This window comes from Cavia porcellus, unplaced genomic scaffold (genome assembly GCF_034190915.1).
Source record: "Cavia porcellus strain 051 isolate PalLab524CR breed Dunkin Hartley unplaced genomic scaffold, mCavPor4.1 scaffold_25, whole genome shotgun sequence".
In the NCBI taxonomy this organism is placed as follows: Eukaryota; Metazoa; Chordata; class Mammalia; order Rodentia; family Caviidae; genus Cavia; species Cavia porcellus.
Genome location: NW_026947508.1, coordinates 1952836 through 1967459, shown reverse-complemented (window position 1 = coordinate 1967459; position 14624 = coordinate 1952836). Strand labels below are relative to the sequence as shown.

Sequence of the window (14624 nt, the reverse complement as noted above, 5' to 3'; positions counted from 1 at the left end):
CCCAAGGCAAGCCAAGCAAGGGTGCTCCAGGAGCCCCAGGGTCCTCCCCGTCTCATGTTACACCCGTCCACCTGCGCTCAGCCTGTGATCTCAGGCCCGAGCGATTCACAGCCACAAATGACATTTGGGAAATGTCTCTGAACCTTGACAGGCCAGCGATGCTCAGCCAGGGGCCAGAAAAACCACCACAGGAGGGCCTGCTGTTCTCCCCGTGGCCTCTGCTCTGGTCACCCACATGGGGTGGGACCCAGAAGCCAAGGATCCACAGAAGTCCCAGTACTGAGCCAGGACTCCCTTGCCCGTGGCAGCAGCTGAACTGAGTTAGCTGCCCTGATTTCCGGGGCCATGGGTGGGGTTCTGTGTCTCTGCTTCTTGCGCTGAGTCTTTGAAGGTCCCAGATCCTGGACAGGGTCCTCAGGTCAGCACTGCATCCTGCTGCCCTCGCTGGGTAGAGGGTCACTCCTCACTCCTTCATCCCTCCTGCTGGGGAGAGAGCTGCTGGACAGGGTGTGAGGCTGGGCATGGACACACGATGCCCACATGCCACCACCCTGGAATCAGAGCCAAGGAAACACCTCCAGGGGTTCACCCTGAAAGCCACAAAGTTAAGGCCAGCAGCAGTCATGGGGAGGACCACCTGGCCCGTGCCCTGCGAGGGAGGCACTCAGTGCCCTCACACCTGGCCCCTCAGCCCAGTGCTTCCCCTTAATTAATCACCCCAACAAGGCCACTGCCTAATTGGGCAGCTTTGATCAACAATTTCAGGGCCATCTGGATGCCAAAGCTCCATGAATGCCAGCCTGGCCGCCCCCAATATGTCACAGCTGCCTTTGTCCACAAGCACGCCAGGTCTGTGAGGTTCAGGGAGGAGGCAGTGCCTGAGCCAGGCTGCACATTGGCCTCAGGAGGAGGATCAGGTGACCAGACAATGCCCAGGGCTGCCCACTCCACTCCATCCTCAGAGAAAGTGTCCCTGGCACTGCAAGCTACACATGACTGAGCCTGACTGCAGCTGGCTTCTCGCCTTTCCCGTGCTGAGGTTCTGGGCTACACAGCCTCAGGGTCCCCCCTCTGTGGCACCTCTGGTCTAGAGGCCGTGGCCACTTCTTCCTGCCCCATGCAGAGGTGTAGGGTCCTCCTGTTCCTTCTTCATAGAGAGCCCCAAGGGAGCCCCAAGCCTCAGAAGAGAGGCCATGGCTCCCAAGCTGGTCCCCTTCCCAGGCCGTCCCTCATTCCCACAGGCTGGGAATCAGCTGTGCAGCTGGACGTATCCTCCTGAGACTGCAGTGGGCCACAGATGTGGGCACAAACTCAGATTCAGAACATCAGTCCCTGAAGTCAGCTGCAGGAAGCTGGAGGTCAAGTCCACTGGCAAGAAGATGCCTGGGTTCCATCACTCCCCTTGCGGGTGGCAGCCTGCAGGAGCTCAGGGTCGGGCTCACCCGGGCATCTGCAGGGCTCCTTTCTCGGCTGCTCTTCAGGTGAGGGATGCCAGCCTCGCTCACCTGAGCAGGACTTTACAGATGATCAAGTGGTGTCCCCATGCCCTGGAGACCTAAGAGCACCACACAGATGTGCCAGAGGCTTTCTCTCTCTCCCGAAAGCTATGTGTGCCTGTGTCTGACCCAGCCCTAGAGACGCCTGCCTGGCTTCGTGTGGCTTCCTCCATGGGCTCAGAGGCCTGGCTTCCCAACACCAAGAGAAGCCAGAAATGAATCCTCTGCAGACTCGACTCAGCCCAACCAGAACCACCTGGCGGCTGGAGAGGGCCGGCAGTGGGGTGCTCCAAGGAGGAGGCAGTGATGAAGGGTCCTGGGACAGAGCCACAGCCCAGGCCCCAGGCCAAGCAAAGGACGCGGCCGGCCACAGCTCCAGAGCCAGCGAGATCCCAAGTACCCCTGGCTTAGTGCACAGGAACCCAGATGCCCAGCCCCGTGCTGTCTCCTGCGCTTTGCAGCAGTAAGTCCCCGAATCACACAGTGACATCATTAAATCAGGTCTCACGCACCCAAACCCATGTGATTGCTAATTAAATTACAGTGAAGTGGAAGCTGTTAGACTCTTATTAGCAGTAATAGTATTTAAAAATAATAGAATATTTTCCTGGTGTGTGATGGCGTTTTCAAGTACTTTTGTCAGAAGAGCCCCTGGCGAGCGTCTGCGGTCCCCTCTGGCCATCAGTTATGCTGGAAATGAGGGTAATCGCCAGCTTCTCAGCAGCAGAGAGAAACAACTCCGGCACGGGCGGGTGGCTGCTTCCTCCTCCGCTCAAGGGCCGCGGATTGGCGGGGTGCTGCTCCTTCTGCCAGGCTCTGCAGGGCTCCAAGTGCCTTCTTTTTCCTTCTGGAACCCAAACTGAAAGCTCCTTAGGCAAAGCCCCGAGCCCAGGCCCTCCACCCTCACAGTGAAGGGCCAGAGCGGGAAGGCAGTCCCAGGCCACATGGCACAGCCAGGGCCTCTCGGTGCCTCATGCTCGAGGGATGGAGATGCATGCTCCTCCAAGGGTGGGACACCCGTCCCCTGCCCTGCTCCTCCCTGTCCTCGCCCTCTGGGCTGCCGGCAGGGTGAGTGTGGGGTGCCATGGCAGAGCAGGTTTATGAAGGCTCCAACTCTCAGGCCGCAGAGTCACAGGGGAGCTCAGAGAGTCCGGGAATCCCAGGGAGACGGGGAGAGCTGGGGACAGTGATGCTGGGCTTATTCCCAGGCTGTATTCGAGGATCTTGTCCTAATGGTGTGAAAAAGTCATGCGAGAGAGCTGAGTGACAGACAAACCTGGGTCCTGCACTGGCCTCTGGGAGTGGACAGGAAGGACAGGCCCGAAACTCTGAGAATGAAGCTGGCATTGAACCACAACCCTCAGAAGGCCAGATGTCACCCAGGGCCTGAGCATAAGGAGCCCAACAGCCTAGTGATTAGCACAAAAAAAAGAAAACCAGCACTACACATGCACTCCAGCTAAGACCAGAACCCCGGAACACAGTACCCAAATATCCAACACATGGTCCAAAACCACCCGCCCACGAGGAACCAGGAAAAGTCCACACTTCTGGGAAAGCATTTCCAGACACTCGCACCAGGGGTCCAGCACCACGACCTGCTCACCGCAAAGCAGCCGTGGTAGAAATTCCCCACCAGCACAGGCAGCGCTCCTGAGACTGGCAGGACAGAAGAGGCTGCGGCTAAGAAGTAGGGAGCAGCACACTCCCTGCGGTAAACATACCCGCATGGAGCAGGGCCAGCAGTGGAACAGAGACAGCCCGGGGACGAGCAGGTGGACACCAAGGTGTGGACAGCAGAGAGAAACAGAAACGGGAACAGGGACTTAGGAGCCTGAGAGTGACACCACACCGAGCCCAGGGCCTTTCCGTGGCCTGAGTCCTTGGGAAAGTTAGCCAGATCCTCTGCAGTGGAAGGTGACTGACTGTGTGTGTGTGTGTGTGTGTGTCACTGCGTGTGAGTGCATGTGTGTGTGTGTGTGTGTATGTGTATGTGTGCATGTGTGTGTGCCATTAAGTCCTCAAAGCAGCTGTCGTGGCCAGGTGCAGGGAATGGGGACTCCAGGCTACGAGTGAGCAGAGCCTAGTGGTCCTGGCAGTGCTGCCACCCACAGACCAGCTGCAGGGCCTGTACACAGGCCGCAGGCAGCGGCTCTGCTCCCCGCCATGAGCAGGAGTCTGGTGGCTTCGGCAGGAGGGACAGCACGTGCCTCTTCCATTGTCATAATGAGACAGGAGACATATGGGGTCCTTAGCTGCCGGAATTTAGTCCCTGTCTTAGTGTAGACCAAACCCATGACCCAGAGAAAACCACCTCGCCGTTTCTGCTCAGCTTCCTCATCTGTAAAATTGAAGAGCTGGCTTGTATTATCCTGAAGGTCACTGCCAGATTGGTAATCAAGGGTTCCAAATTGTCACAGCCCAGACAGCCAAGCGTGAGACCCCAGTCACGCAGAGGCCGGCGCTGTCCCTGGTGCTGAAGGAGACTTCCCCCAGGGAGCGGCTGTCTTTCCCCCGGGCTCGCTCCACCCTTTCCACATGAACTCCACAGAGCCCTGGTTCTAGGGTTATGTCTCACACTGCAGGGACCCGTACAGGCTGACCCGGGTCCTCTCCTGGACTCCCGCCTCTTGCAAGTGGGCTCGCGACCTCCCTGCCCGCCCTGACATGCATCCGGCCAGCTGCTCCATACCCTAACCCTAACCCTAACCCTCCTCTCCCCTCCTCTCCCCTCCCCTCCTCTCCCCTCCCCTCTACTCCCCTCCTTGCTTTGAGCTCTGTGCCCCACCCTCATGGAAGAAGCTACGTTCCTTCTAACACTTCCAGAGTGTGCTGCTTCAGCTCCTCCAAGAGATGCCAGTCCAAATGCCCCTGCCCCCCTCCAAACCTAAGGCTCACAGGAAGTGATTCAATGGCCTCACATGGGCCACCAGCCATGGTCAGGAGACAGGCTCACCTTGGACCCCGTATCTCACAGGAGGGAGGGAGGGGCCAGGGTCAGGGCTGCACACCCAGCACAGGGACACAGCCTGGCCTTGCTCCTGGCAGGCAGAAGGCTGCAGGGAGGGTGATGGGGACCAGCAGTCTGCCCTGCAGACCCTGGAACTGGCACCCCTCCCTGCCACCCAGAGTGCCCCCTCCGCCCTCTATCATGCTGTCAGACCTGGAACTGCCACCCTGGCACCCTCTGAGAGCCTGGGAGGCCTGTGGGTTTGCCTGAGAGTCCCACACCCTATCTGCATGGGAAGAGGAGAACTTGGGGTCCTTCTCCCCCCTCTAGGAGACACTGCTGCCCCTGCCTCGTTCCTCTGGAGGCCCTGTGCTGGGGGTCCAGTTTGGGGCTGAAGTCATCTTGCTCCAAAGTAAATACCGCTCAGCCCACAAAGCCCTCAGGCCAGGTGGTGGCCAGAGGGATGCCCTGTGGGAAGCAGGGGCCAGGATGGGCTCCTGGGCCCCACGCTCGTGGATCCTGTGCACAGAGTGTCACATTCACAAGTGACCTCTTTGCGGACACCCTCTCCTGCTCTGTACTGAGTTTCCCAGCATCTTATGGGGCCCCCTCTGCCTTTGCAGGGCTTCGGCTGCCTGCGTCCTGACGTTTCGTCCACAAGGCCTCTATCTGTCATCAAGCCAGAGAGCACAGGCAGCCCAAGCCCCAGAGAGACAGAGACACTTTCCTCCTTGTCCCCACAGACCTTGAAGCCTCTGTGTGCTGACTGCAGGCTCCCCCTCCCTGGGCACCACATCATGTCACCTAGATGGCCGGTTTCAAGCCCGTCATCCTTGGAGGGTGACATGTGAGCCAGACAGTCCTGGGACAGCAGATGTCACACCTCCAGCCAGGGAGCCGAGGTTCTTGCCCCACCCTGCAGGGCATGAGCTCATGGGAGGTCCCACAGGGTGGACTCTTACTAGGAAGCATACACTTGTCCCATGCTTAGACTCCAGTCACCCACAGGTGACCTGCATGCCACGCTCAGGGCATGCCATGCTCAGGAGTCACTGAGGGACTGTGGGTAAATGGCTTGGCCCTCTGCCCTCACTCGTGCATCTCTCCTGTGGCCCAGCCTCTCCCAGGGCTGGAATCCATGAGAGGGAGAGCTGGCTGCCACCACGGAGGGCAGGAAAGACCCGCTGGGGTGGCACAGGGAATATGGAGGGCTCACCCCTGGGAGACCCTAATGCCCACCGCTGTGCCACAGATGCCCAGAGCCCAGAAGATGCAGCCCTGGGGCTGATCCTCAGCCTGCACAGTCCTGGCACCTGCTATTGATCCAGGCACTGAGCAGGAGAGCCGGGACCCAAGCCCTCCATGACCTCTGGTGCTCCATGAGTGTGCCTGGGACAGAAGTCACACAGGACCCACTCTTAACCCAAAGTCATGCACCATGACCCTCACCAACAGGACCTCAGAACTCCAGGTTCCTCGGGGTCGCAGATGTGATTCGCTCAGTTAAGTGAGGTCATTAGAGGGGACCTCACCCGACACACCCGTGTCCCATCACAGAGGGGAATCCAGACATGACACATAGAGAAGGATGGCCACGCACAAGTGCAGGAGAGGCCCAGGGGTGTCGAGACCCAGCTACTCCATGACCTTAGGCTCCCAGAGTGGTCCAGAGCACTCAGAAGACAGCTGAAGTGCAATGACTTATTTCCGTAGTCTCAGCCACTGTGCAGAGGAAAGAAGTCTATTGAAGGCTGTCATCCAGTCCAGAAGACTGCAACAGCCACAGCCTCGGTGGTCAAAGAATTAGGATTTCCAGGAAAGCCCCTTACATGGAGCTGCATCACCCTTTCGTCCTCCACTACACTTTTTTCCTTAGGGTAGAATAAAAATGTGATGGCTGGAGCTCCAGCATCCATATTGAGATTACTTTAAGAATGGAAGGTTCATATGACATAGAGGAAATATGAGGGACCCTAAGAATGCTCGAACCCCTGAAGCAGCTCAGAACCGTCCACTCTTTAACCTTAGACATACTAAAGCCAGTGTTACTTGAGGATTTCTAACACATGCGCCGAAGCTGTTCCTCACACACTGTACAAAGCTGCCTGCCAAGTGCCCGGCCTCAGTCAGCTCCCCCTAAACAAAAGTAGCTGTTGTGGGTTGCACCCAGGCTCCATTTCGCCTCTGCATCAGAAATCGATCATCACCTTTCCCTCACCGAGTCCTGCGCGCACTCCGTCAGGGTCTTGGAATCCCACAGACATCCTCCTGCAGCTTGTAAACTACGTCGTTCAGTCCTCAGCGCTGCCAGCCCTCCAAAGCCACCAGTCCTGCGGGCCGGCTGAGGGAGCTTGAGAAGTCCAGAAGCTTAGCTGAGGAACTGAGCAGCTCTCCATCCTGGGGGTAGAGCTTACTGCTCTAGGGTGTTGTTCATTGTAGTTTAAGTGACTCAGCGGGGGCCTGGGTCCTCACTTTGTAGACATCCTCAGCCTGTGCAAGAGGAGGGCACGCAGATGGTGTGAGCGCTACACCTGCATAAGGCGCACAGCCTGCTTACTGTATAAGGGAGGAGAAGGGGCTTGCTCCCTTGCTCTGGCTGCTTTTGCTGTCTTCTGCTGCCTTGAACTGCTGCCCTGTGCCCTGCCACCCCGCCTTGGAGCCAGCTGATTATGGACTGAAACCTCCACAAACGGTGAGCTAAATAAACCTTTCCTTCCTTCATTTTAGGTGTCAGGTATTTTGTCTCAGCGCCAACAGAAGAATAACCAAGATAGTGCCAGCCACAGATAGGCACCAAATAAATGCTTCCTCGGGGCATCAAGATGTCAAATTCCAGAGACATTGGTGCCAAGCCAGCCAGCAGGCCTCGAGTACATGCAAATTCTCCTTGTACATGGCCACGAGCTCAGAGCACTCAGATGAAGCTGTGCACGGCATGTGGAGACCTTGGCAGTGACGCTGAGGGCTACATGGCATTGGTGACATCCACAGGGCCCTGCACCGGCTTGATGAGGACAACTGTGACCATAGAAATCCACATCTGGGTTACCCTACCCCTTCTTACTGGGGACGGGAGGTCCTGGCCATCCTTTGGGGTGCCGAGATGCTCAGTCTGCAGGGACAGAAGCGTGTGCTCCTCACTGAGCCACTCCAGAGCACATGAACATCGGGGCTCGAGGCTGGGGATGTGGGTGTCCCTCTGGGTAAAAGCCTAAGAGAACTGAGCCTTTGTTCCCACCATGGGGACTGTCCCACTGTAGGGCAACCATGTCCAGTGTGCACATCAGTCTCTGGGGGAGAAAATCATCTTGCGCTAGGAGAGTAAACTCGAGTCAGGAAACCCCGTCCCAGTGACATCCTCTCAGGCAGTCACTGCATCACGGGTGGCCACCGGGTGACACAGCCTCCGGGTGAGAGGAGGAACCTGAAGAGCTTCTCCTGCCCGTGCCTCCTCCTCGTGTTCGCCTGAGCTCCATCCTCCGGCTTCATGGAGGGAAGTGGAAGCCGCTCGGTCCACCCACGTCCTCGCGCAGCCCAGCGCCCCAGCTCCACCTCGGACTCACCAGCTGCACCGTGCGATCAGTTTTGTGCCAGGAAATGTAATTAGACTTTGTCAGGAGCAGCTCACTGGAGTGACCAGAGCCATCTCTCTGCCCTTCTGCAATCTCCCAGGTCACTGTCACTGTGCCTGGAGGAAATGCAGCCTGGGGACAAGAAGCAGTCGCTCGCAGAGGTCCCGCTTTCTGAGGTCCCCTGCTGCACTCTGGGAGCTCTTCTCCTTGGCTGTGTGCACACATCGCAGCTCACAACCCTGCCGGGTACCGTCGTCTGTAGCCCGCTGACCCCGCGCACTGTTTACCCTGCTGAAGTGACTCCAGCAGTGCCGTTTGTATTTCTATTTGCTTCCCTGCCGTTATTTTCTGATGACCCACTTTCAAACCAGGGGTTCATCTCTGGGAGCTTGGAACAGATTACACCACCAACAAAAGGGAGAGCGAGCACAAATGTTTGCCAGCATAAACAATAACCCGCTAATTGATTTAACCGCGTAACCCAGGAATAAGGGCACCCATTCATTTCTGCTCACGGCGGTCAGCCCAGGCTCATAGTTCCTGCCCAACAAGAGCGTCGGGATTGGTAAACCACGATACAGTCCCCAGGCAACGCGGGGAAACACTGTTCTCCCCTAGTTTATCTGTCCCTGTAGTGCGCTGAGTATGGATCTACGGGGGCTGGGGGTGACTGTGTCCAGCTTCCCGAGACTGGCAGTTCTGCAGCCAGTGGTCCACGCCCAGCCCCTGCAGAGGCGGCAGGCTGCCATGTAGACAGCAGCACGACAGCCCAGCTGCACGGGTGATCCGAGAGCCTGAGTTCAGGGCCGTTTCCTCCGCTGTACCCCGGGAGCAATGCTCACTTCATGCTCAGGAGGAGAGCAGATCGCTGGCTCGGAGCTCCCCACACATAGTGAGGCTGTGCCTTTGGTGACTGTGCTCACCCACAGTTACATAGTCCTGTGCCTTGTCAGTATTAATCCCCAGAGAGCCATCTCGCCACACTTGTCAGGCAGGATCCAGGCTGAAGAGCATCCCTCTCCCCCGGAAAGCAGCCAGTCAGGAGTCAGAGCACCGGGCTGCACTCGAACCCACCCCAGCAAGGGACGCAGCATGCAGCCAGGCGTCCTTTCCCAGCCCCAAAGGCAACTTGCTGTACGCACAGATGAAAGCGATCCCTGACAGCTGTTTTTGGCTGGGAGTGTGTTTCTTCTGGTTAAATATTCACCGTGTGTTTTTATTCATTATTCACAAGGCACAAAGGGCCCAGCAGATCTCAGTGTCCTGGGCAAGATCGGCTCTGCACCTTCCTCCACTCCCACAGCCTCGACCACAGAGAGCCCGCCACCTCCCGCCAGCCCATTTTCTCCTCTGTGGTCACCGCCACCTCTCACTGTTGGGTGCCCTGGCCTGATGAGGGTGCACCCACCCCAGCTCCAATCCTGCCCCGGGGTCTTGGCTCTTTCCCAAATCACAGCAAAGCTCAGGGCTTCTGTCCCAGGAAAACCAGATCTTCACGCTGCACCCCTCTGCTTATATTAAATAACTGACCTTTAAAACTATACCCAGAAAACAGATTGCCTAATAAAATAAATTATCTCACACCTGGTGATGCCTGAAATCCTCTGGAACCACAAAGGGGCTAATGAAGCGTGAAGGAGATACCTAATGAAGGGACCCTCTTAATAACCAACAATGGTGGTCTGGGGATTTAGCTCAGCAGCATAAGCGCCTGCCTTGCAAGCAGGCAGTTGTGAGTTCGATCCCCAGTACCGGTTAAAAAAAAAAAAAATCGGCCGAGCCTGCACCACCCGGCCACCCAGGGAGAGGAAGTCACTCGTCCTCCAGCTTCAGTGCAGACAGGACAGAAGCCCATGCACACTGGACACACGTGGCCACCCACCAGGGACAGTTTCTGATGGCTCGGGAAGACTGTCAGCCGCAAGGGCTGTCCGTGCATCTCCCAGCCTGTCCTGAGCACCCCGACCCTCCATCGGCCATGGCATTGGACATGCACCTCACAGGACATCTGGGCAGTAGCATGCAAAGCAGGTTCCCTCCCAGCGACCCACCACCCCTCCCCCCGGTACCCTCCTCACACCTCACTTCCATGCCTCAGTTCCCCCCAAGTCTTGCTAGACAGAAGCAGGGGCCAGCTCTGTAAGGTGTTGAACTCTGTCCTCTAGAAGAGGCATGGGATTCCTGGGCCCACCCATGCGTGACCTTTGGAAGCAGGGTCTTTGCAGGCTCCGCGCCTGTTCAGGTTTCTGTCCTGCCTGGGGCTGGGCAGTAAAGGGTCACAGCTCACACTGGTTACAGTACTCAGGTCACACCGAGAATGTGCCCATACACACGGAGGGGACATAGTGACCAGGCCCTGCCTCCGCCCAACACCAGCACAAAAGGGGATCAAAGCACACCCCATCACGCCCGTCCCTTCCCTCCCACACTGAAAAACATACTTATGCTTATCAGGCCCGCGAGCTTGAACACGGCACCCCTGTGCATGCCTGGGTCAGGGCTGGTTCTGCGACCCACGAAGTTTAGTCCATAAATGAGGCACCAGAGAAGACTAACAGCCAGCCGTGCAGCAGACCCACTACAGCGCCGATACCATTTACCGTCACTACTCTTGGGCTTGGGGACCATTCACTTAGGTGACAGCCAAGAGGACCACCCATCCCAGGCAACCTAGACAGCTCCCAGCCAGCCGGGACACAGCGGCGGCTCACAGCTGGGGGACCCGGCGGGCAGAGGGCTTCCCTCCAGTCTCAGAAGCCAGCACAGTCTGTAATGTGTCCGCTCCTCACATCTGGAATTTTCAGGTTCATAGATTTGGGCCGAAGTCTGCCGTGGGTAACAGAAACTGCGAACAGGCGCGGTGTCTGTAGAGTCAGCAGGCTGGGCGAGGGACACGGGATGTGGGACGTGGACCCGTTCCACGGCTGGGAAGCAAATCGCTCAGACCTGGCCCCAGGACGATGACCCCAGCACTCAGCGGAGCGTCACCACCCAGGAGAGCCTGCGATGTGCATGGGGCGTGTCGGCGCCGAGCCCGTAACTCATGTTCGGTGGGCAAATTATGTTCCTTTGGAGGCATTAAGGGTAAATAAAGGCTTAATGAATCAAGTCTTCTGAATCGCTATCGCGCCTTTAATTTGTAGTTTACAAGGTTCTTGTAAATTAAAAATGGGAAAAGAAATCCCTTCCCATCCCGCGTGTACCTCCTCCGGGTAGGAACAATTTGGTTGTTTTGATTTTTGTGTCCCTAAAGCCCTTATCTCTTTGAAAAATGATTCCTTAATTTTTACGAGGCTGCTGGTAGGACGGGTGAGGCTGAACGATTGTTCTGTATCCCGTTCGCGTCTCCTCCGAGTTCACCGAGAGTGGTTATTGGTCCCCGGGTGGGAAATAAAGGTGGATGTACTCACTTCTAATTTACTGTTTGCAATAAGCAGGGCTTTATCAACATCCCCCCAATAAATTATTGTTATTGCCAGCCTCCTGTCGCTAGGAGCAGTGGCCCTGAAAGTGCTGGGGTGGGGAATGCACAGGCAGGGCTCAGGGGGTGGAGGAGGAGCGGGGAGGAGGGGGGCCGGGGTCCTCCAGGGCTGCCTCAGACGACCCGGGGCTCCATGTGGGGTGCATGTAAAGTCAAGGGTGCAGCAGGCTGCTCAGGCCGGGGCTACCTTGGGGCACAAACCTCAGGGTGAGAGGGCATCGCACATGGAGCCTGCAGGTTAGGTGCACGGTGTCCCCGTGTTCCTTCTCCTCTCCCTTTTGCTCCTTCTGCCCCGCCCTGCCCTGGGGTGCAGAGGCCCAGCAACCTCTGACAAAGGCTCCAGCCCGAGCAGCAGGAGGCGCCACCTGCAGCGGCCTCCCCAGCAGGCCAGTGACGGCTCTTCTCTGCCTCCCTGCCACCCGCTCAGACTCAGGCACCATCTCTGGGGGAGACTGGCCAGCCCCGCCCGCCGCTGTCACCTCTGCCAGCACACGCAGCTAGCTACCAGGGCGCCAGGACCCAGCGTCTGCCGGAAGCCAGGCCCGTTCACTCCCAGCTCCGAAGCAGCATCTAACCGCGTCTCTAACACGTCTGCTGCTTCAACACTTTCCTCCACTCAGCCGTGTCAACACCTGGAGAACAGCGCTCGCCTTGGCTGGAGGCGGCTGGCCTGTGTCCCTGGGGGTGTCCGGCCTGGACAAGAGCAGCTGCCCGCTGGCTCCTGTGGGCACGGGCTGCCAGGAGCCCCGGCTGTGAAAGGCACCGCGTACTGGGGCAGCTCCAGAGCGCATTCCCCGGGGTCGCTGCTGCTCATGGCTGCTGGCTCAGCTGTTTGCCCTGGGGACCACCAAACGGTTGGGAGGTTGTAAGCCTCTCTCCAGTGGAAAGAGGGACAGAGAGGACAGGCCTGTGCCTCCCCACTCCTCCTCCAAACACACAGCCCCAGGCTGCACCCCAGCGGGGGTTACACACCCTGCTCCAAAACCCAGGCCAGCAGAGCCCAAGACCCCGGAGGAGCCCAGGGACACCCTGGACCGGGGGACACAGCAGAAATCCTGCCACTTGCAGGAACATGGCTGGGTCAGAATCGCATGATTTCAGGGTAATTTTTAGATGAAATTCCTGGGACTTTTCACGGTGACATTCAGACTGGAGGAATTTTAGGAGTGCTAACCACAGATCACGCAAGAGGAAAGAAAAAGAATTAGAATCTCGAAAGGGGAAAAACCTGGGCAACAAACCACGCTGAGTACCCCGAGGGGCTGGGTGGCGAGCAGTCCCCGCACAGCTGTGCAATGCAGACACAGTCTGCTGTTTTTAACTTGCTGAATCCTGCACAGGCGATAGGGACTCAAGGATGCATCGTGGGGCCAGCCCCGAGAGCTGGTGTGCGCAGCTTTCCCGAGCCTTCCTCACCGCGCCTCTGCAGAGTAGGAAGGCGCTCAGCCGGCTGCCTGGCCGGGTAGGGGCGCTGCGTGCTGCCGGGGTGGGCTGGGGGGCTCAGGGGTGTGCTTTCAGTCTGAGGATCCTAGATCCTCGCTGGGCTCCGTGCTCAGGTGCTGGCAGCTTGCACGGAGACTAACTGAACCCCTGCTGGCTGGAGGTGCCATTCACACATCGCCTAACAGGATTAAAAGAGACCCCGTGAGCCAAGGCTCAGATGTAGTAAACACGGCGTAATTAGCAGCTATTGTTACCTTCTAAACAAAGAAGGGGAGGCAATTGCAGTCTACTTCCTCTGGGAACCGTAGGAAAGATAGACTCGGAGCACAGGTCGTCACAAACCCCGGATCAAAGCACAGCGCTCACGCTGTGACCACGCCCAGGGGCGGGGCTTGGGCGGGGCCTCAAGGACCGCCTCTGACCTGAGAACGCGCCTACTGGCTGCTGCGGCCTGCAGACCGCGGGAGAGGGCACAGCTCCACCCGCTGGGGGCCGATGAGACCGGAGACCAGCCTCACAGCTGCACCCACAGCTGCACCGGACCCCGGAGGGCCGGCCTCCCTCCCCGATTCCCATCCCCACCCCAACGCGGAGCTCCCCGGCACACTGCGTGGTGGGTGAAGAGCTAATCTCGAAATGAAGGGGTTGTTTGTGCCTAGCAAAGTGAGGCCAGGCCAAGGCAATTCGTGAGGCGGGGCTCAGGCCCCAGAAGAGCAGGGGCCTCCTCAGGTAATTAGCCCGTGCACAGCTGAACAGTTCCACCCTTCACGTGGGCACTGGCGACTCAAAATTGCGGTGGTCAAAGCTCCACGCACAAACGGATCTTGCACCAAGCCTTGTTCTTGGTTTGCAAATTGTGTCACTGTTCGTAAGACAAACCGAGTCTGGTCACATTCTTTTCTTTAGCCACATCATCCCATCGCCAGCCCAGTGGCATCTGGGGGCACCCCATGCTTGGAGAGCATGCCAAGAGCTGTGCGTGCGCGGCTCAGGCCTCCCTCTGCAGACGGCAACCAGGGCCGTGCAGCCCTCTGGACGCCTGGCCCCGGCTGCTCCTCGCCACGGGAATCCAGCCTTGACGTGAGCACTGGCAGATGCTCGGGGAGGGACACAGAGCCCAGGATGTCACCAGGGCAGGCTCTCCTTCCAGCTGCTGTCCCAGAGGACTGTCAGGCTTCCTCACAGTGTGACTGTCGCTCCCTCCCAGCATGGACTCTTGTGATGCCCATTTTAGGGCAGTGACCATGTCTTCTGGCCTGGCAGCTCCTATACCAGGAAGTGGCCTCAAGGGGGCAGTGTACCACTGGGGAACATAGGTGTGACCCAGGGTGATGTCCAAGTCCCTCTGTGCATCCCTAGCTCCTTGCCTGTCTCCCTAAGGACCTCAGGGTACACCTGGCACCTGTGCGCCTGTTATCTTGGGGTCCTAGGGGGAGGGAATGAAAGAGGAGGAGAGGGCCAAGGTCACCCCCAGGCATCTCGTAAGGAGACCAACTCTCCCTCCACCGCCACTCCCTCCCCCAGTGACTGGACGTCCACCAGTCACTGCCCACACCCACTGAGTGTCACCAGCAAAGAGATCTCCTCTCCTGGCTACAGCAGGCTCTCGGTGAAGATCAATGAACGAACCAAGGAATGAAAGAATGAGCAAATGCCCAGGGGTCTGAGCGACTCAGGTCAGA

General features: G+C 58.1%; 1 long non-coding RNA gene across 1 annotated transcript in view; it reads right to left on the bottom strand.

Annotated features, from left to right (window-relative positions):
- Positions 1 to 13290, bottom strand: part of LOC134472873 (uncharacterized) — a 28002-nt gene extending 14712 nt beyond the window's left edge. Inside the window, exon 1 of the long non-coding RNA XR_010042852.1 lies at positions 13197 to 13290. This is a non-coding gene — a long non-coding RNA (uncharacterized LOC134472873). The remainder of the gene's footprint in view (positions 1 to 13196) is intronic.
- Between the last annotated feature and the right edge of the window lie 1334 nt (positions 13291 to 14624).